This window comes from Lepisosteus oculatus, unplaced genomic scaffold (genome assembly GCF_040954835.1).
Source record: "Lepisosteus oculatus isolate fLepOcu1 unplaced genomic scaffold, fLepOcu1.hap2 HAP2_SCAFFOLD_103, whole genome shotgun sequence".
Classification (NCBI taxonomy): domain Eukaryota; kingdom Metazoa; phylum Chordata; class Actinopteri; order Semionotiformes; family Lepisosteidae; genus Lepisosteus; species Lepisosteus oculatus.
In genome coordinates, this window is record NW_027167655.1 from 14,074 (window position 1) to 34,334 (window position 20,261).

At 54.0% G+C, this 20,261-nt stretch overlaps 9 non-coding genes and 1 pseudogene across 9 annotated transcripts; 7 read left to right on the forward strand and 3 right to left on the reverse strand.

Annotated features, from left to right (window-relative positions):
- The first annotated feature begins 6,154 nt into the window (after window positions 1-6,154).
- LOC138225782 (U1 spliceosomal RNA) lies at window positions 6,155-6,317 on the forward strand. Its single transcript, XR_011184253.1, has one exon. It is a non-coding gene; the product is annotated as a U1 spliceosomal RNA (small nuclear RNA).
- Window positions 6,318-7,489: 1,172 nt separating this feature from the next.
- Window positions 7,490-7,653, forward strand: LOC138225769 (U1 spliceosomal RNA). The gene has a single exon (XR_011184240.1). It is a non-coding gene; the product is annotated as a U1 spliceosomal RNA (small nuclear RNA).
- Window positions 7,654-8,289: 636 nt separating this feature from the next.
- Window positions 8,290-8,408, reverse strand: LOC138225758 (5S ribosomal RNA; annotated as a pseudogene).
- Window positions 8,409-10,215: 1,807 nt separating this feature from the next.
- Window positions 10,216-10,379, forward strand: LOC138225763 (U1 spliceosomal RNA). Its single transcript, XR_011184234.1, has one exon. It is a non-coding gene; the product is annotated as a U1 spliceosomal RNA (small nuclear RNA).
- Window positions 10,380-12,293: 1,914 nt separating this feature from the next.
- On the forward strand, window positions 12,294-12,457 carry LOC138225770 (U1 spliceosomal RNA). The gene has a single exon (XR_011184241.1). It is a non-coding gene; the product is annotated as a U1 spliceosomal RNA (small nuclear RNA).
- A 636-nt stretch (window positions 12,458-13,093) lies between these two features.
- Window positions 13,094-13,212, reverse strand: LOC138225750 (5S ribosomal RNA). Its single transcript, XR_011184223.1, has one exon. It is a non-coding gene; the product is annotated as a 5S ribosomal RNA (ribosomal RNA).
- Window positions 13,213-15,019: 1,807 nt separating this feature from the next.
- Window positions 15,020-15,183, forward strand: LOC138225764 (U1 spliceosomal RNA). Its single transcript, XR_011184235.1, has one exon. It is a non-coding gene; the product is annotated as a U1 spliceosomal RNA (small nuclear RNA).
- A 1,914-nt stretch (window positions 15,184-17,097) lies between these two features.
- Window positions 17,098-17,261, forward strand: LOC138225771 (U1 spliceosomal RNA). Its single transcript, XR_011184242.1, has one exon. It is a non-coding gene; the product is annotated as a U1 spliceosomal RNA (small nuclear RNA).
- A 633-nt stretch (window positions 17,262-17,894) lies between these two features.
- LOC138225753 (5S ribosomal RNA) lies at window positions 17,895-18,013 on the reverse strand. Its single transcript, XR_011184226.1, has one exon. It is a non-coding gene; the product is annotated as a 5S ribosomal RNA (ribosomal RNA).
- Window positions 18,014-19,305: 1,292 nt separating this feature from the next.
- On the forward strand, window positions 19,306-19,447 carry LOC138225784 (U4 spliceosomal RNA). Its single transcript, XR_011184255.1, has one exon. It is a non-coding gene; the product is annotated as a U4 spliceosomal RNA (small nuclear RNA).
- Window positions 19,448-20,261: the final 814 nt, after the last annotated feature.

Genomic DNA, 20,261 nt, shown 5'->3' on the forward strand with positions numbered 1-20,261 from the left:
CACCTCTTGCAGGAGCAGCAGCAACCGGAGCTTTTCCGGGGTGGAATCTCCCATCCGGGTGCCGGCCAGGCTCACACCTGCTGGGCTGCCCCGGGGGTGAGCCCGGTCGAGAGTCGCAGGGCCAGATCTAGTCACCGGGGAGAAACGATACAAGTGAAGGATTGCTCGGCTCTCGGCACTTGAAAAGACCGACAAATGTCTCGTTCCCGCCGGAGCTGAATGTACCCGCATGTGTGGTGTCGTCTTCTTCCCCCGCCCCGCTGTGTTTGCTGTATTGTCTCTGAAGCCGGCCCCCCCGAGACGAGACGGGCTGTTCCTGTGCCCCAATTAACACTTTACAGGTGCCATTCCCCGGCATTGTGGCCATTGTCGGTGCTCACACGCGATAAGATAAGGCGGAGGAGAGCGGGGCATGCCCAGCGGCAGACATTCAAGGAGGGGGCAGGGCGAGGTGAGGTGAGGTGCGACACGCCGGAGCCCCGACGCAGCTAATGCGGAGCACTTGTTGGACTGGCATCGAAAGGACGTGTGCGCACGGAGCGAGCCTTCCCTGCGGCGGAGCGCGGGAACTTTCTCCCCCCCTCCCGCTGCAGGAGTTGTGTGCACTGCAGCGGTGCCGAGAGAAAAGCACAGAAGGCAGCAGGCTCTGGAGAGCAGGTAAGAGACGGAGCCTTGTGGGCAGGCGAGCAGGCCCGTTTTTTGGAAATTGCTGAAAAGGTTTGTTCGGTGTGTGGCAGGCGCACGTCGCGAGCTTGCGTGGCGATCTGCCGGTCTGGAGTTATGCAAATGAGGCCGAATTGCATCCCGGGACATGCTGCGAATGCGCAACGGCGACTGCAGATGTGTAGGAAACGGCGCGCTCGTTTTCTCGTTTTGCCCACACTTTTGAGTGTTAGTGTGGCGTGTGAGTGTGTGAAAGAGTGGGCCCAGCAGGAGGCGGTGGCGTGCGGGGCGAGGAGGTGGCCTAGGCTGCGGGATTTGTGCTGTGGGTGCGGGCCGCTTGCAGGGGCCTGTTTAACTCATACTTACCTGGCAGGGGAGATACCTTGATCAGCCTGTAGGTGGAGTGGTTGGATTGTTTTTCTTTTGTTGGAAGCAGTGTTCGATTTGCGGTTTTTGAAATGGCAACCTTTGGATCCCGTAAGAATGCTGTACGTTTTGAGCTCTTGGATGACCTCTTCATGGATCGTATGCAGTTCAGCAGAAAAGTGTTACAGAAGGAACTTGGCTTTGAACCTCGGCACTTGGATTTCATCTTCGCTCTCCCAGGTCAGAAAGCATTTGAGGTTGTATTTGCTACCTATCCTCTGTTTGAACAATGCGTGGATGTGTTTGAGGCAAAAAGAGGCAAAGTTCCTGCACTTGAGAAGATCAACTTGCAGCCTCTGACACAGAGAGAGAGGAAAACGGTGCATGTTGTTATGTTCTCGGAACTGGCAAAGACGGAGGACATTCACACCTGGCTTAACCAGTACTGCACCGTCCACCATGGAACTGAGGTTAGAGATGTTGATGGTATAAAAACAGGAGCAAGGAAATTCGAGGTTCGCTTGCTACCGGACAGCGTAAATGGAGGCTTAAGGCACCTGCCCTCTACAATCCGGCTGGGCGCCTGCAATGGCTATGTGTTTTATGTGGGACAACCAAAGGTGTGTCGGCGGTGTGGTGCTGTGGGACACCTGGCATCGTCCTGCACTGTGAAATGCTGCAAGACCTGTGGCAAACAGGGACATTTAGCCTCTGACTGTTCAATGCTGCCAAAGTGCAATTTATGTGGCTCGGAAGGACACGTTTTTAAGAACTGCCCTCACGCCTACGCCAATAAACTCAAAATGAGAAAGGATGAGGCAGTGCTTGTTTCAGCCAAACCGGCCCGAAAATCCAAAGCAAACAACAAGTCAAACAAAGAACCCTTGTTGGACAAAGACTCTCAGCCTCCAGCCAGGATCAGTCCTGCTGTGGCTCTGGGGCTGGTGGAAGAGAAATCCACTACGCCCCCACAACCGCAGACTGCACCAGACAAGCACGAGGGTTTGAAAACCCCCGAGAACAGCGAGGACCCCTCCCCCACTCTTGCTCCTCAGAACGAGGGCCAGTGTGGGGCCCCCCGGTGGAGCGGGTCCAGCGAGGATACCCAGGATTCAGCGGAGCTGCTTTTCTCAGACTCTGCAAGTGCTACAGATGCCCTCCTCTCCTCCATCCAGTCCATCACGGAGGATCTGCAGCAGCTGGTGGGTGAGGGGGAAGAGGAGACTGGTGCATCGGCTGCACCCCTTTCCCCTCAGTGCTCCCAGGAGCTGGACTTGAGGAAAAGAAAAAATGACTCTGTTTTCTCCCCGAGCGAGGAGGAAGGAGAGCATGGCGATGGGGACAGCTGGAACCTCTCCACCCCTCCCTCTACCCCCTTCCTTGAAATGGACTCTGTGAACGCTTTTACTGCTGCCACCCTGATGAAGGCTCATTCAGAGGATGGCTGGCAGGAAATTGGTAAGAAGAAAAAGAAAAAGAAAAAGGTAACAGGTGAGACCGAAGAGAAATGTGTTTTGTAAAGACTGGTTCCGCTTTCTTGTGTAATATGGCTCTTAACATAATTTCTCTTAACACAAGAGGTATCAATGACAGAGTTAAATGCCAGTCTGTCTTTGATTACCTCCAGCAGAGAGAGGGAGATGTGTTGATGTTGCAGGAGTGTGCTTTAGCCTATCGAGAGAGGTATAAAAATTTTGAAGATAGGTGGGATAAAGGGCCTTCTGTTTGGTCAGGGGACAATAACAACAGAGCCTCTGGCGTGGCCATTCTTTTCAAAGGATGGGCATTCAAATTGAAAAGTATTCAGAGGGTCATAGATGGCAGGTTGCTGTGTGTGGATGTGGAATGGGGGACCGTTAACCTGCGGCTAATCAATGTGTATTGCCCTACTGACGTAGGAGGAAGGGTGGAGCTACTCAAGGCACTCTCCCCCCTATTGTTATGCAGCACAGACGTGATAGTGGGAGGGGATTTTAATTGTATCTTAGAGCACACAGACAGGCAGTCTAGCTCGCCGATAAAATTGGATTCCAGCTCACTGGCCCTGCAAAACTTAGTTCAAGACTTTAAACTCTCAGACACATATAGATGTATATATCCCACAACAGCAGGATATACATGGTCAGGGAGGAATAGCAGCTCCAGAATTGACTATTGCTTTGTCTCAGAGAGAGTGAAAGTTGTTGGGGTCACTCTTCAGCCTGTCTTCTTCTCAGATCATCAGGCTTTAGGGTGTAGAGTGGAACTCCAGGGCGGGACTGTCTTTGGCCCAGGCCTCTGGAAACTCAACACAAAGCTGCTAGAGAACGAGGGGGTAGTATCCCGCTACAAGGAGAAACTATCACAGTGGCTGTCCTTGCAGTGTCTGTACGGGTCAGTAGGAGAGTGGTGGGAGGAGGTGAAGGTGAGGACAAGGGCCTTTTTCATGGCTGAGGGAAGGAAGGCTGCTGCCAGACGGAGAGGAGTGCTAGCCAGGAAACAGAGGCAGCTGCAGCGTCTCTACACGATGCTGCACAGTGGCTTCGATGTGCTCGAGGATATCGCCCTTTTAAAAAAGGACATCCGGAGCATAGCCGAAGAAAGTAGTCGAGGAGTGCTGTTAAGAAGCAGAGTGCAGTTCTTGGAAGAAAATGAGAAGTGTACTCGCTTCTTTTTCAGGAAAGTGGTAGGCTCCAAGACTGTCATGGAAAGTGTAGTTGATGAGGAGGGACGAGAGAGAACAGAGCCGAGTGCTATCCTCTCCTGCACCGAGGCCTTCTACTCAAGACTGTACAGCTCTACAGAGGTAAAGGATGAAGATATTCATTTTTTTACCTCAAAGCTAGAAAACATTTTGAGTGAAGAAGATAGGGAAGTACTTGAGAGGGATTTGACAGTAGAAGAGCTGAGACAGGCTATGGAGAGCTTACAGAAGGGGAAAACTCCGGGTGCTGACGGGCTCCCTAAAGAATTTTATTGCACCTTTTGGGATCTGCTTCAGGATCCGCTACTGCTCCTATTCGAGGAAAGCTACAAGACAGAATTGCTGCCTGACTCCTTAAGAGAAGGCACTATCTCTCTCTTGTTTAAGAAAGGAGCAAAAAATGACATAAAGAACTGGAGACCCCTCAGCCTGTTAGGCGTGGACACTAAGATCCTGTCCAAAGCCCTTTTCCTGCGCCTACAAAATGTAGTGGCCTCACTGGTAGGGAAAGAACAGACTTGTGGGATAGCAGGACGCCTGATGAGCGACAACCTGGCCTTGTTGAGGGATGTCTGTCTGTACTCTGAGGATCGCTCCCTCCCTCTGTGCATTTTAGGTGTAGACCTAGAAAAGGCCTTTGACCGCCTAAACCGGCAGTACTTAACATCGGTACTTGAGCACATGAAGTTTGGCCCCATCATGAGAAAGTGGATTAACCTGCTGTACACAGGTAGCAACAGCAGAGTCATGGTCAATGGCAATAGATCACGCACCTTTGAAGTCTGTTCAGGGGTGAGGCAGGGCTGCCCATTATCCCCCTTGTTATTCGTTTTGGCTATGGAGCCCTTAGCCTGTGCCTTGCGCCAGGATCAGGCCATTAATGGGATACCAGTGCCTGGAAGTGGGGGAGGAGAGGTAAAGACATCTCTATACATGGATGACGTCACCCTGCTCCTCTCTGACAATGCCTCAATTAGCAGAGCTCTGCAGTGCTGTGATCGGTTCTCTTTGGCTTCCTCCGCAAAAATTAACACATCTAAGAGTGAGATTTTTTATCAGAACTGGAGGGAGCCAAAAGAAGGACATGATCTCAGGCTGCAAGAGAAGAGAATTAAGGTCCTGGGGGTGTATTTTGGAGAAGAGATGGGAACAGTAAATTGGCAGAACAAATTGCCAATCTTAAACAAAAAACTGATGCAATGGAAGGACCGAGACCTCACCATGACAGGGAAGGTGCTGGTCATCAAAGCCGAGCTCTTGCCTGTCTTGAATTTTCTGGCTTCTACCTTCCCAATCCCACACCGTGTTGCGGCGGTGCTGAGGAGATTGATGTTTCAATTTCTATGGGGTGGGAAGCAGGAAAGACTCAGAAGGGAAATAATGTACAGGCCGCTACCCTCAGGGGGGAAGTCTGTCCCAGATATTGCTACGAAGCTGCTGTGCATTTTCCTGGCCTCTGTGCTGAGAGGCTTTGCAACAGCACCTGCAGCGCGTACCTGGACTTATTTTTCCAGGCTCTGGGTAGGTAGGGAGGTGTTCAGAGTGTGGGGTGTCAGACCCAAGCTGGACGTCCCACTCTCTGACACATGCCCTGCAATTTATGGGACAGTTAAAAGTTTTCTAAGATCTCACCCAATTGGCCATATTCCCCTCCGAGATGTCAGCGTCCAAAAACTGGAAGATTTCGTAGCACCCCAGAACAATAGGCAGACCCCTGTGGGCATTTTAACATCAGCCCAAACAAGGAAGGTGTGGAAACACACATCCTCTAAATTTCTGTGCAACATTCACAGAGATTTAGCCTGGAGTGTCGTCCACCAGTGCTTACCGGTACGAACTTTCTTGTACCGTAGGGGCCTCACCCCCAGCCCTCGCTGCGTTAGGGTGGGCTGCGGCGAGGAGGAGACTGTGACCCATCTCCTGTGGTCCTGCTTTTTTGCTAAGGCCTTCTGGGCACAGTTTGAAGATTGGTTGCAGGCTCTCTCGCCCCAATTTACCCTGACCGCTGCTTTCATCATATACGGCATCTCTCCTGTCAAACTTCCCCCTGACGTGTTTGACAGGATCTGGGCCGTGGTGAACAGTGGGAAAGACGCCCTGTGGAGAGTGAGGAACATGGGGCTGTTCAAAGGCATCGAGGTCCCAGTCAAGGCAGCAGGTAGCCTGGCCCTGTTCATCACCCGAGAGAACTATTACCTCAGAGATCTGTGGAGAGAAGGGAGGGAGGAAGCAGAAAATCTGTGGGAAATAGAGAGCATAGGTCAACATCTCAAGAAACTGTGAAAAACATTATCATGTTTAAATAAAGAATGTGATTTGTACCAGAAAAAAAGAAAATTGTTGCTATGTAACTGTTACCGTGTCAAAATGTAATGAGATGTGATCATATATACTGTTTTAAGTATGTATATTAATGTAAAGCTTTCTGATTTGTGATTTCCTGTATTTTTTTGTGAAAAGAAAATAAAGTTCTTAAAATCGGTTCACCCAGGGCGAGGCTCGGCCATTGCACTCCAGCTGTGCTGACCCCTGCGAATTCCCCAAATGTGGGAATCTCGACTGCATAATTTCTAGTAGTGGGGGACTGCGTTCGTGCTCTCCCCTGATGTGCTTGGTCCAAAATCAGATACGGGAGAGTTAGGACACCACGAGCTGCGTGGCTGCGGAAGGATCCCGGTTCGACAGGAGTGGACGCCGCTGCTGGTTAAGAGAGCCACACAGCCCGCAGGGTGAGCGCTCCCTACTGGTCCCAGTCACACCTCTTGCAGGAGCAGCAGCAACCGGAGCTTTTCCGGGGTGGAATCTCCCATCCGGGTGCCGGCCAGGCTCACACCTGCTGGGCTGCCCCGGGGGTGAGCCCAGTCGAGAGTCGCAGGGCCAGATCTAGTCACCGGGGAGAAACGATACAAGTGAAGGATTGCTCGGCTCTCGGCACTTGAAAAGACCGACAAATGTCTCGTTCCCGCCGGAGCTGAATGTACCCGCATGTGTGGTGTCGTCTTCTTCCCTAGCCCCGCTGTGTTTGCTGTATTGTCTCTGAAGCCGGCCCCCCCGAGACGAGACGGGCTGTTCCTGTGCCCCAATTAACACTTTACAGGTGCCATTCCCCGGCATTGTGGCCATTGTCGGTGCTCACACGCGGTAAGATAAGGCGGAGGAGAGCAGGGCATGCCCAGGGGCAGACATTCAAGGAGGGGGCAGTGCGAGGTGAGGTGAGGTGCGACACGCCGGAGCCCCGACGCAGCTAATGCGGAGCACTTGTTGGACTGGCATCGAAAGGACGTGTGCGCACGGAGCGAGCCTTCCCTGCGGCGGAGCGCGGGAACTTTCTCCCCCCCTCCCGCTGCAGGAGTTGTGTGCACTGCAGCGGTGCCGAGAGAAAAGCACAGAAGGCAGCAGGCTCTGGAGAGCAGGTAAGAGACGGAGCCTTGTGGGCAGGCGAGCAGGCCCGTTTTTTGGAAATTGCTGAAAAGGTTTGTTCGGTGTGTGGCAGGCGCACGTCGCGAGCTTGCGTGGCGATCTGCCGGTCTGGAGATATGCAAATGAGGCCGAATTGCATCCCGGGACATGCTGCGAATGCGCAACGGCGACTGCAGATGTGTAGGAAACGGCGCGCTCGTTTTCTCGTTTTGCCCACACTTTTGAGTGTTAGTGTGGAGTGTGAGTGTGTGAAAGAGTGGGCCCAGCAGGAGGCGGTGGCGTGCGGGGCGAGGAGGTGGCCTAGGCTGCGCGATTTGTGCTGTGGGTGCGGGCCGCTTGCAGGGGCCTGTTTAACTCATACTTACCTGGCAGGGGAGATACCTTGATCAAGAAGGAGGTTCACCCAGGGCGAGGCTTGGCCATTGCACTCCGGCTGTGCTGACCCCTGCGAATTCCCCAAATGTGGGAATCTCGACTGCATAATTTCTGGTAGTGGGGGACTGCGTTCGCGCTCTCCCCTGATGTGCTTGGTCCAAAATCAGATACGGGAGGGTTAGGACACAACGAGCTGCGTGGCTGCGGAAGGATCCCGGTTCGACAGGAGTGGACGCCGCTGCTGGTTCTCGCTGGCTTTTAGTTAGGGGTCCGGAGAAGCATCTCAAGCTAGTTCCACTACTCCTTCCGGACGTTCATTCCCTTTTCAAAGTCAGTCGTTTTGCTGTAGTCTGCGTTCTTTAGGCTGATTATCGAGGTTAGCCTTTATTTGGTCATGGGGGGCCTCGGTACTGTATGCTGAGTCTAAAGACAGTTTCACCCGTTTTCTGATTGCTCGGTTCTGTACCAGTGCAGACATGTCAAACAGTGAATGGCTGTACCTCTACTGTATCCGTGCTCAATGAATGAAATCGGTAACAAATGAATATATGTCTAGTTATACGAAAAACGAGTGGTTTATCGACTCATCTTCATTTGCAGATTTAGAGGCAGCTTCGATATTCGTTTTACAGACGGGTTTTTTTTTTTGAATATGGGTCACACACATGCCACAGCAACAAAACATCTCTAGAGATGAGGCTATAGATCACCTTTCCATCCTGCAGGTTTTCCTCCCAAAGCCTACGGCACCAACGGCGACCCCTGCTGGCCGGGAGAGCAAAAGCTTACAGCACCTGGTATTCCCAGGCAGTCTCCCACCCAAATACTAACCAGGCCTGACGCTGCTTAGCTTCCGAGATCAGACAAGATCGGGCGTGTTCAGGGTGGTGTGGCCGTAAGCGAAAGCCCCGGCGCCTGACTCGCTACTTGAAGCTGTGTGTGGCGGGGGTTCCGTGCCCCCCGAGCGGGACTGAAGGATCGTTCGTGTGCAACTCTTTGGAAAGGAGCTGCTTTCCAAATCGCATTGCGTGCCTGGATGTTGGCGAATGCGCTCCCTTGTGTTGACTCGTCCCTCACTGGAGGAGGACAAACAATCTGCACGGAGGAGCACCAGGCAAGTCTTCACCAGACAAAAACCTCCAGTGCACAGCACTCTGGAAACATTTCGGGGCTTTCGCGTGTTTATTTCAGCACGTAAAGCGCACCGGTCCAACACGTCGGCCGGGCGCGCGGCGCCTCCGCCCTCTTGTGGCCTTGCGGCATCAGAGCAAGAGGCTCCTTCTCGCTGCCCTTCCGCTGTGTTGCAGGGCCCCGAGAGGGAACCCGGAGCGCGCACTTTGTGGGGGGCGGGGGACCGCGTTCGCGCTCTGCCCCCGGTCTCTTGCGCGAGTACTAAATCTCACGGACAGGGGGGCCTCGTCATTGATTGTTACAGGTGAGACGGGGATTAGGAGGAGACCCCGACTGATGGGTAAAGGGGAGCACTAACACCAGAGGGACACCCCCGGCGTCTCTTTTTGAGAGACGCCCTGGGGTTTCCTAATGGCCAAGGAGGGTCGGGACCTCGGTTTGACGCCTCCCCCGAAGGACGGCGCCTGTTTGTGCAGCAGAGTGTCGCCATCAGGAGGCTGGGGCGTAAGAGAGCCACACAGCCCGCAGGGTGAGCGCTCCCTACTGGTCCCAGTCACACCTCTTGCAGGAGCAGCAGCAACCGGAGCTTTTCCGGGGTGGAATCTCCCATCCGGGTGCCGGCCAGGCTCACACCTGCTGGGCTGCCCCGGGGGTGAGCCCAGTCGAGAGTCGCAGGGCCAGATCTAGTCACCGGGGAGAAACGATACAAGTGAAGGATTGCTCGGCTCTCGGCACTTGAAAAGACCGACAAATGTCTCGTTCCCGCCGGAGCTGAATGTACCCGCATGTGTGGTGTCGTCTTCTTCCCCCGCCCCGCTGTGTTTGCTGTATTGTCTCTGAAGCCGGCCCCCCCGAGACGAGACGGGCTGTTCCTGTGCCCCAATTAACACTTTACAGGTGCCATTCCCCGGCATTGTGGCCATTGTCGGTGCTCACACGCGATAAGATAAGGCGGAGGAGAGCGGGGCATGCCCAGGGGCAGACATTCAAGGAGGGGGCAGTGCGAGGTGAGGTGAGGTGCGACACGCAGGAGCCCCGACGCAGCTAATGCAGTGAACTTGTTGGACTGGCATCGAAAGGACGTGTGCGCACGGAGCGAGCCTTCCCTGCGGCGGAGCGCGGGAACTTTCTCCCCCCCTCCCGCTGCAGGAGTTGTGTGCACTGCAGCGGTGCCGAGAGAAAAGCACAGAAGGCAGCAGGCTCTGGAGAGCAGGTAAGAGACGGAGCCTTGTGGGCAGGCGAGCAGGCCCGTTTTTTGGAAATTGCTGAAAAGGTTTGTTCGGTGTGTGGCAGGCGCACGTCGCGAGCTTGCGTGGCGATCTGCCGGTCTGGAGTTATGCAAATGAGGCCGAATTGCATCCCGGGACATGCTGCGAATGCGCAACGGCGACTGCAGATGTGTAGGAAACGGCGCGCTCGTTTTCTCATTTTGCCCACACTTTTGAGTGTTAGTGTGGCGTGTGAGTGTGTGAAAGAGTGGGCCCAGCAGGAGGCGGTGGCGTGCGGGGCGAGGAGGTGGCCTAGGATGCGCGATTTGTGCTGTGGGTTCGGGCCGCTTGCAGGGGCCTCTTTAACTCATACTTACCTGGCAGGGGAGATACCTTGATCAAGAAGGAGGTTCACCCAGGGCGAGGCTCGGCCATTGCACTCCGGCTGTGCTGACCCCTGCGAATTCCCCAAATGTGGGAATCTCGACTGCATAATTTCTGGTAGTGGGGGACTGCGTTCGCGCTCTCCCCTGATGTGCTTGGTCCAAAATCAGATACGGGAGGGTTAGGACACAACGAGCTGCGTGGCTCCGGAAGGATCCCGGTTCGACAGGAGTGGACGCCGCTGCTGGTTCTCGCTGGCTTTTAGTTAGGGGTCCGGAGAAGCATCTCAAGCTAGTTCCACTACTCCTTCCGGACGTTCATTCCCTTTTCAAAGTCAGTCGTTTTGCTGTAGTCTGCGTTCTTTAGGCTGATTATCGAGGTTAGCCTTTATTTGGTCATGGGGGGCCTCGGTACTGTATGCTGAGTCTAAAGACAGTTTCACCCGTTTTCTGATTGCTCAGTTCTGTACCAGTGCAGATATGTCAAACAGTGAATGGCTGTACCTCTATTGTATCCGTGCTCAATGAATGAAATCGGTAACAAATGAATATATGTCTAGTTATACGAAAAACGAGTGGTTTATCGATTCATCTTCATTTGCAGATTTAGAGGCAGCTTCGATATTCGTTTTACAGACGGGTTTTTTTTTTTGAATATGGGTCACACACATGCCACAGCAACAAAACATCTCTAGAGATGAGGCTATAGATCACCTTTCCATCCTGCAGGTTTTCCTCCCAAAGCCTACGGCACCAACGGCGACCCCTGCTGGCCGGGAGAGCAAAAGCTTACAGCACCTGGTATTCCCAGGCAGTCTCCCATCCAAGTACTAACCAGGCCCGACGCTGCTTAGCTTCCGAGATCAGACAATCTCGAGAGACGCCCTGAGGTTTCCTAATGGCCAAAGAGGGTCGGGACCTCGGTTTGACGCCTCCCCCGAAGGACGGCGCCTGTTTGTGCAGCAGAGTGTCGCCATCAGGAGGCTGGGGCGTAAGAGAGCCACACAGCCCGCAGGGTGAGCGCTCCCTACTGGTCCCAGTCACACCTCTTGCAGGAGCAGCAGCAACCGGAGCTTTTCCGGGGTGGAATCTCCCATCCGGGTGCCGGCCAGGCTCACACCTGCTGGGCTGCCCCGGGGGTGAGCCCAGTCGAGAGTCGCAGGGCCAGATCTAGTCACCGGGGAGAAACGATACAAGTGAAGGATTGCTCGGCTCTCGGCACTTGAAAAGACCGACAAATGTCTCGTTCCCGCCGGAGCTGAATGTACCCGCATGTGTGGTGTCGTCTTCTTCCCCAGCCCCGCTGTGTTTGCTGTATTGTCTCTGAAGCCGGCCCCCCCGAGACGAGACGGGCTGTTCCTGTGCCCCAATTAACACTTTACAGGTGCCATTCCCCGGCATTGTGGCCATTGTCGGTGCTCACACGCGGTAAGATAAGGCGGAGGAGAGCAGGGCATGCCCAGGGGCAGACATTCAAGGAGGGGGCAGTGCGAGGTGAGGTGAGGTGCGACACGCCGGAGCCCCGACGCAGCTAATGCGGAGCACTTGTTGGACTGGCATCGAAAGGACGTGTGCGCACGGAGCGAGCCTTCCCTGCGGCGGAGCGCGGGAACTTTCTCCCCCCCTCCCGCTGCAGGAGTTGTGTGCACTGCAGCGGTGCCGAGAGAAAAGCACAGAAGGCAGCAGGCTCTGGAGAGCAGGTAAGAGACGGAGCCTTGTGGGCAGGCGAGCAGGCCCGTTTTTTGGAAATTGCTGAAAAGGTTTGTTCGGTGTGTGGCAGGCGCACGTCGCGAGCTTGCGTGGCGATCTGCCGGTCTGGAGATATGCAAATGAGGCCGAATTGCATCCCGGGACATGCTGCGAATGCGCAACGGCGACTGCAGATGTGTAGGAAACGGCGCGCTCGTTTTCTCGTTTTGCCCACACTTTTGAGTGTTAGTGTGGCGTGTGAGTGTGTGAAAGAGTGGGCCCAGCAGGAGGCGGTGGCGTGCGGGGCGAGGAGGTGGCCTAGGCTGCGCGATTTGTGCTGTGGGTGCGGGCCGCTTGCAGGGGCCTGTTTAACTCATACTTACCTGGCAGGGGAGATACCTTGATCAAGAAGGAGGTTCACCCAGGGCGAGGCTTGGCCATTGCACTCCGGCTGTGCTGACCCCTGCGAATTCCCCAAATGTGGGAATCTCGACTGCATAATTTCTGGTAGTGGGGGACTGCGTTCGCGCTCTCCCCTGATGTGCTTGGTCCAAAATCAGATACGGGAGGGTTAAGACACCACGAGCTGCGTGGCTGTGGAAGGATCCCGGTTCGACAGGAGTGGACGCCGCTGCTGGTTCTCGCTGGCTTTTAGTTAGGGGTCCGGAGAAGCATCTCAAGCTAGTTCCACTACTCCTTCCGGACGTTCATTCCCTTTTCAAAGTCAGTCGTTTTGCTGTAGTCTGCGTTCTTTAGGCTGATTATCGAGGTTAGCCTTTATTTGGTCATGGGGGGCCTCGGTACTGTATGCTGAGTCTAAAGACAGTTTCACCCGTTTTCTGATTGCTCGGTTCTGTACCAGTGCAGACATGTCAAACAGTGAATGGCTGTACCTCTACTGTATCCGTGCTCAATGAATGAAATCGGTAACAAATGAATATATGTCTAGTTATACGAAAAACGAGTGGTTTATCGACTCATCTTCATTTGCAGATTTAGAGGCAGCTTCGATATTCGTTTTACAGACGGGTTTTTTTTTTTGAATATGGGTCACACACATGCCACAGCAACAAAACATCTCTAGAGATGAGGCTATAGATCACCTTTCCATCCTCCAGGTTTTCCTCCCAAAGCCTACGGCACCAACGGCGACCCCTGCTGGCCGGGAGAGCAAAAGCTTACAGCACCTGGTATTCCCAGGCAGTCTCCCACCCAAGTACTAACCAGGCCTGACGCTGCTTAGCTTCCGAGATCAGACGAGATCGGGCGTGTTCAGGGTGGTGTGGCCGTAAGCGAAAGCCCCAGCGCCTGACTCGCTACTTGAAGCTGTGTGTGGCGGGGGTTCCGTGCCCCCCGAGCGGGACTGAAGGATCGTTCGTGTGCAACTCTTTGGAAAGGAGCTGCTTTCCAAATCGCATTGCGTGCCTGGATGTTGGCGAATGCGCTCCCTTGTGTTGACTCGTCCCTCACTGGAGGAGGACAAACAATCTGCACGGAGGAGCACCAGGCAAGTCTTCACCAGACAAAAACCTCCAGTGCACAGCACTCTGGAAACATTTCGGGGCTTTCGCGTGTTTATTTCAGCACGTAAAGCGCACCGGTCCAACACGTCGGCCGGGCGCGCGGCGCCTCCGCCCTCTTGTGGCCTTGCGGCATCAGAGCAAGAGGCTCCTTCTCGCTGCCCTTCCGCTGTGTTGCAGGGCCCCGAGAGGGAACCCGGAGCGCGCACTTTGTGGGGGGCGGGGGACCGCGTTCGCGCTCTGCCCCCGGTCTCTTGCGCGAGTACTAAATCTCACGGACAGGGGGGCCTCGTCATTGATTGTTACAGGTGAGACGGGGATTAGGAGGAGACCCCGACTGATGGGTAAAGGGGAGCACTAACACCAGAGGGACACCCCCGGCGTCTCTTTTTGAGAGACGCCCTGGGGTTTCCTAATGGCCAAGGAGGGTCGGGACCTCGGTTTGACGCCTCCCCCGAAGGACGGCACCTGTTTGTGCAGCAGAGTGTCGCCATCAGGAGGCTGGGGCGTAAGAGAGCCACACAGCCCGCAGGGTGAGCGCTCCCTACTGGTCCCAGTCACACCTCTTGCAGGAGCAGCAGCAACCGGAGCTTTTCCGGGGTGGAATCTCCCATCCGGGTGCCGGCCAGGCTCACACCTGCTGGGCTGCCCCGGGGGTGAGCCCAGTCGAGAGTCGCAGGGCCAGATCTAGTCACCGGGGAGAAACGATACAAGTGAAGGATTGCTCGGCTCTCGGCACTTGAAAAGACCGACAAATGTCTCGTTCCCGCCGGAGCTGAATGTACCCGCATGTGTGGTGTCGTCTTCTTCCCCCGCCCCGCTGTGTTTGCTGTATTGTCTCTGAAGCCGGCCCCCCCGAGACGAGACGGGCTGTTCCTGTGCCCCAATTAACACTTTACAGGTGCCATTCCCCGGCATTGTGGCCATTGTCGGTGCTCACACGCGATAAGATAAGGCGGAGGAGAGCGGGGCATGCCCAGGGGCAGACATTCAAGGAGGGGGCAGTGCGAGGTGAGGTGAGGTGCGACACGCAGGAGCCCCGACGCAGCTAATGCGGTGAACTTGTTGGACTGGCATCGAAAGGACGTGTGCGCACGGAGCGAGCCTTCCCTGCGGCGGAGCGCGGGAACTTTCTCCCCCCCTCCCGCTGCAGGAGTTGTGTGCACTGCAGCGGTGCCGAGAGAAAAGCACAGAAGGCAGCAGGCTCTGGAGAGCAGGTAAGAGACGGAGCCTTGTGGGCAGGCGAGCAGGCCCGTTTTTTGGAAATTGCTGAAAAGGTTTGTTCGGTGTGTGGCAGGCGCACGTCGCGAGCTTGCGTGGCGATCTGCCGGTCTGGAGTTATGCAAATGAGGCCGAATTGCATCCCGGGACATGCTGCGAATGCGCAACGGCGACTGCAGATGTGTAGGAAACGGCGCGCTCGTTTTCTCATTTTGCCCACACTTTTGAGTGTTAGTGTGGCGTGTGAGTGTGTGAAAGAGTGGGCCCAGCAGGAGGCGGTGGCGTGCGGGGCGAGGAGGTGGCCTAGGATGCGCGATTTGTGCTGTGGGTTCGGGCCGCTTGCAGGGGCCTCTTTAACTCATACTTACCTGGCAGGGGAGATACCTTGATCAAGAAGGAGGTTCACCCAGGGCGAGGCTCGGCCATTGCACTCCGGCTGTGCTGACCCCTGCGAATTCCCCAAATGTGGGAATCTCGACTGCATAATTTCTGGTAGTGGGGGACTGCGTTCGCGCTCTCCCCTGATGTGCTTGGTCCAAAATCAGATACGGGAGGGTTAGGACACAACGAGCTGCGTGGCTCCGGAAGGATCCCGGTTCGACAGGAGTGGACGCCGCTGCTGGTTCTCGCTGGCTTTTAGTTAGGGGTCCGGAGAAGCATCTCAAGCTAGTTCCACTACTCCTTCCGGACGTTCATTCCCTTTTCAAAGTCAGTCGTTTTGCTGTAGTCTGCGTTCTTTAGGCTGATTATCGAGGTTAGCCTTTATTTGGTCATGGGGGGCCTCGGTACTGTATGCTGAGTCTAAAGACAGTTTCACCCGTTTTCTGATTGCTCAGTTCTGTACCAGTGCAGATATGTCAAACAGTGAATGGCTGTACCTCTATTGTATCCGTGCTCAATGAATGAAATCGGTAACAAATGAATATATGTCTAGTTATACGAAAAACGAGTGGTTTATCGATTCATCTTCATTTGCAGATTTAGAGGCAGCTTCGATATTCGTTTTACAGACGGGTTTTTTTTTTTGAATATGGGTCACACACATGCCACAGCAACAAAACATCTCTAGAGATGAGGCTATAGATCACCTTTCCATCCTGCAGGTTTTCCTCCCAAAGCCTACGGCACCAACGGCGACCCCTGCTGGCCGGGAGAGCAAAAGCTTACAGCACCTGGTATTCCCAGGCAGTCTCCCATCCAAGTACTAACCAGGCCCGACGCTGCTTAGCTTCCGAGATCAGACAATCTCGAGAGACGCCCTGGGGTTTCCTAATGGCCAAAGAGGGTCGGGACCTCGGTTTGACGCCTCCCCCGAAGGACGGCGCCTGTTTGTGCAGCAGAGTGTCGCCATCAGGAGGCTGGGGCGTAAGAGAGCCACACAGCCCGCAGGGTGAGCGCTCCCTACTGGTCCCAGTCACACCTCTTGCAGGAGCAGCAGCAACCGGAGCTTTTCCGGGGTGGAATCTCCCATCCGGGTGCCGGCCAGGCTCACACCTGCTGGGCTGCCCCGGGGGTGAGCCCAGTCGAGAGTCGCAGGGCCAGATCTAGTCACCGGGGAGAAACGATACAAGTGAAGGATTGCTCGGCTCTCGGCACTTGAAAAGACCGACAAATGTCTCGTTCCCGCCGGAGCTGAATGTACCCGCATGTGTGGTGTCGTCTTCTTCCCCAGCCCCGCTGTGTTTGCTGTATTGTCTCTGAAGCCGGCCCCCCCGAGACGAGACGGGCTGTTCCTGTGCCCCAATTAACACTTTACAGGTGCCATTCCCCGGCATTGTGGCCATTGTCGGTGCTCACACGCGGTAAGATAAGGCGGAGGAGAGCAGGGCATGCCCAGGGGCAGACATTCAAGGAGGGGGCAGTGCGAGGTGAGGTGAGGTGCGACACGCCGGAGCCCCGACGCAGCTAATGCGGAGCACTTGTTGGACTGGCATCGAAAGGACGTGTGCGCACGGAGCGAGCCTTCCCTGCGGCGGAGCGCGGGAACTTTCTCCCCCCCTCCCGCTGCAGGAGTTGTGTGCACTGCAGCGGTGCCGAGAGAAAAGCACAGAAGGCAGCAGGCTCTGGAGAGCAGGTAAGAGACGGAGCCTTGTGGGCAGGCGAGCAGGCCCGTTTTTTGGAAATTGCTGAAAAGGTTTGTTCGGTGTGTGGCAGGTGCACGTCGCGAGCTTGCGTGGCGATCTGCCGGTCTGGAGTTATGCAAATGAGGCCGAATTGCATCCCGGGACATGCTGCGAATGCGCAACGGCGACTGCAGATGTGTAGGAAACGGCGCGCTCGTTTTCTCGTTTTGCCCACACTTTTGAGTGTTAGTGTGGCGTGTGAGTGTGTGAAAGAGTGGGCCCAGCAGGAGGCGGTGGCGTGCGGGGCGAGGAGGTGGCCTAGGCTGCGCGATTTGTGCTGTGGGTGCGGGCCGCTTGCAGGGGCCTGTTTAACTCATACTTACCTAGCAGGGGAGATACCTTGATCAAGAAGGAGGTTCACCCAGGGCGAGGCTCGGCCATTGCACTCCGGCTGTGCTGACCCCTGCGAATTCCCCAAATGTGGGAATCTCGACTGCATAATTTCTGGTAGTGGGGGACTGCGTTCGCGCTCTCCCCTGATGTGCTTGGTCCAAAATCAGATACGGGAGGGTTAGGACACCACGAGCTGCGTGGCTGCGGAAGGATCCCGGTTCTACAGGAGTGGACGCCGCTGCTGGTTCTCGCTGGCTTTTAGTTAGGGGTCCGGAGAAGCATCTCAAGCTAGTTCCACTACTCCTTCCGGACGTTCATTCCCTTTTCAAAGTCAGTCGTTTTGCTGTAGTCTGCGTTCTTTAGGCTGATATCGAGGTTAGCCTTTATTTGGTCATGGGGGGCCTCGGTACTGTATGCTGAGTCTAAAGACAGTTTCACCCGTTTTCTGATTGCTCGGTTCTGTACCAGTGCAGACATGTCAAACAGTGAATGGCTGTACCTCTATTGTATCCGTGCTCAATGAATGAAATCGGTAACAAATGAATATATGTCTAGTTATACGAAAAACGAGTGGTTTATCGACTCATCTTCATTTGCAGATTTAGAGGCAGCTTCGATATTCGTTTTACAGACGGGTTTTTTTTTTTGAATATGGGTCACACATGCCACAGCAACAAAACATCTCTAGAGATGAGGCTATAGATCACCTTTCCATCCTGCAGGTTTTCCTCCCAAAGCCTACGGCACCAACGGCGACCCCTGCTGGCCGGGAGAGCAAAAGCTTACAGCACCTGGTATTCCCAGGCAGACTCCCATCCAAGTACTAACCAGGCCCGACGCTGCTTAGCTTCCGAGATCAAACGAGATCGGGCGTGTTCAGGGTGATGTGGCCGTAAGCGAAAGCCCTGGCGCCTGACTCGCTACTTGAAGCTGTGTGTGGCGGGGGTTCCGTGCTCCCCGAGCGGGACTGAAGGATCGTTCGTGTGCCACTCTTTGGAAAGGAGCTGCTTTCCAAATCGCATTGCGTGCCTGGATGTTGGCGAATGCGCTCCCTTGTGTTGGCTCGTCCCGCACTGGAGGAGGACAAACAATCTGCACGGAGGAGCACCAGGCAAGTCTTCAGTGCACAGCACTCTGGAAACATTTCGGGGCTGTCGCGTGTTTATTTCAGCACGTAAAGCGCACCGGTCCAACACGTCGGCCGGGCGCGCGGCGCCTCCGCCCTGTTGCTGCCCCTGCAGCTGCTTCACTTTTCCCTTTAGTTGCCATCGATTTTTTTGTAGTGCTATACATATACGATTGAGGTATCTTAGAGTTCTCCTTCGAAGACCCAGCACTCTCTTTTCTTTTCCTAGTGTTACTCATATCGGACTTTTTAAACCTAAAAAAAAATCGTTTTTTTTTCTTTCAATTATAACTGAAGTTTAAACAACTAGTGTTAAGTCCTTATTTTTCTGTAGTCAAAAAAAGCAAAAATTAATATTCAGGTCATGAAAAACTCAAAAAAACTCCCCAACCACTAAACTTTACCTCCCACCTGAGCGCCATCTTGAACGCCCCTACCACCAGAGAATGCTCACGATTTCGGAAGCTGTCTCCGGGACGTGCTGATTCCACACATCCTGAATAAATCATGATATTGTTAGTTGCTGTAGCTAGACGTTCAAATGAGTTTCATGGCCAGATGGACTGTTTCCTCCAGCGGTATAATATTGCAGTGAGACAGCACGATGCCTGCAAGACTATGTCACGCTAAACGCCACAGATTGCGTTTGTCCGTTCGTGTCAGTCGTCCCGCAGCCACGGGAAGTGGGACACAAACATGCTGCAATGCTTTCAAGACGTTAGGATTTGTTTGTGCAACATCCAAGAAGAGTACTTGTGGCTTGAATGTGAACTGTACGTGCCCGCCCCCTTTCCTCTGTAGTGCATGAGTTCCTCCCGGCATGCCCTTCGTCATTGTTCTGTCATCTTGTATTTAAAGGGTTGTATTTCTGCTGCTGAAAATAAGCAACGGTTTTCTCACAACGCCCTTTGTTCCCAACGGAGCCCTTGTCTGTCATGAAATTCTTCAAAACCTCAAGCTAGAAGAAGAAGAAGACGACAAATATGAAGCGTTACAGCAACGACATGCCATGAGACGATCGATAACGATTTCCATAGGATCCCCGCGGTTGCCTGGCAACCGTCAGCTTTGCGCAGTGGCAGTATCGTAGCCTGTGAGGTTTAGCCGAGGCGCGATTATTGCTAGTTGAAAACTTTTCCCAATACCCCGCTTCCGCCGGTTTGCAATACAATCGGCGAAAGCAATTTTTGACAGTCTCGTCAGAGACTGAGCAAGGTGTTTAAAGACAGATTTGGTCACGGTGATATCATGGTAGAAAGAAACGAGCTTGTTACGTGTCAACAGAAACGCTCTTTAGCTCTTTCAGCTTTATGCAGAGAACAGCGTCTGTCGAGATTACTTTTGTGTCAGCGCGAAACGCCGTGTGCTGTCAGTATGATTTCATATTGCTCATAGCGGCGCCTGGCTTTTGTCTGTCAAACGTTAGGTTGCGCTTCTTCATGCTGCATCGTCGGCATGAGTGGAGCATTTTAAACGTCTGTACTTACTGCGCCCCATAAGAAATCGTTTGTCCCCATTCAAAAGAGATTGTGCGATGTCCTGCAGCGTTCGCAAAGCAAACCTTTGACAGTTTGAAAAGAGGAATTTATTCTGCTTCCTGTGCGTGCAGTAGTTACAAAGTTGAACGTCTTTACACGATCTGCTGCAGTTTTCAGTGGGTGGGCTTTGTCAAATGGCTTGGAAAAACGCACTGTGTTTCGGCTCGGGAAACATCATGAGCAGTGTCCTGCATGTTTTCTGTGTATAGCTATCTTTTAACGCATACAGAATTCATTCGAAATCATTGATTTCTCCAATTAACAAGGGTCCCTTTTTGAACCTGCCAGAAGCATTCTTTCAATGTAAAAGATTTACTCCGGGGAAGGGCAGCATGACATTGAGAGTAGCTCAAGCTTTCAGCATCTTTATCTGACTGCATGTATGCAGACACTGCTCAGAATCCCCTGTAAGATTCTCCTTCAATTCCGTTTTGCAGTGCTTTAGCTCTTTCAAAAGGCTTCGCTTTGCTAGTCACAATCCA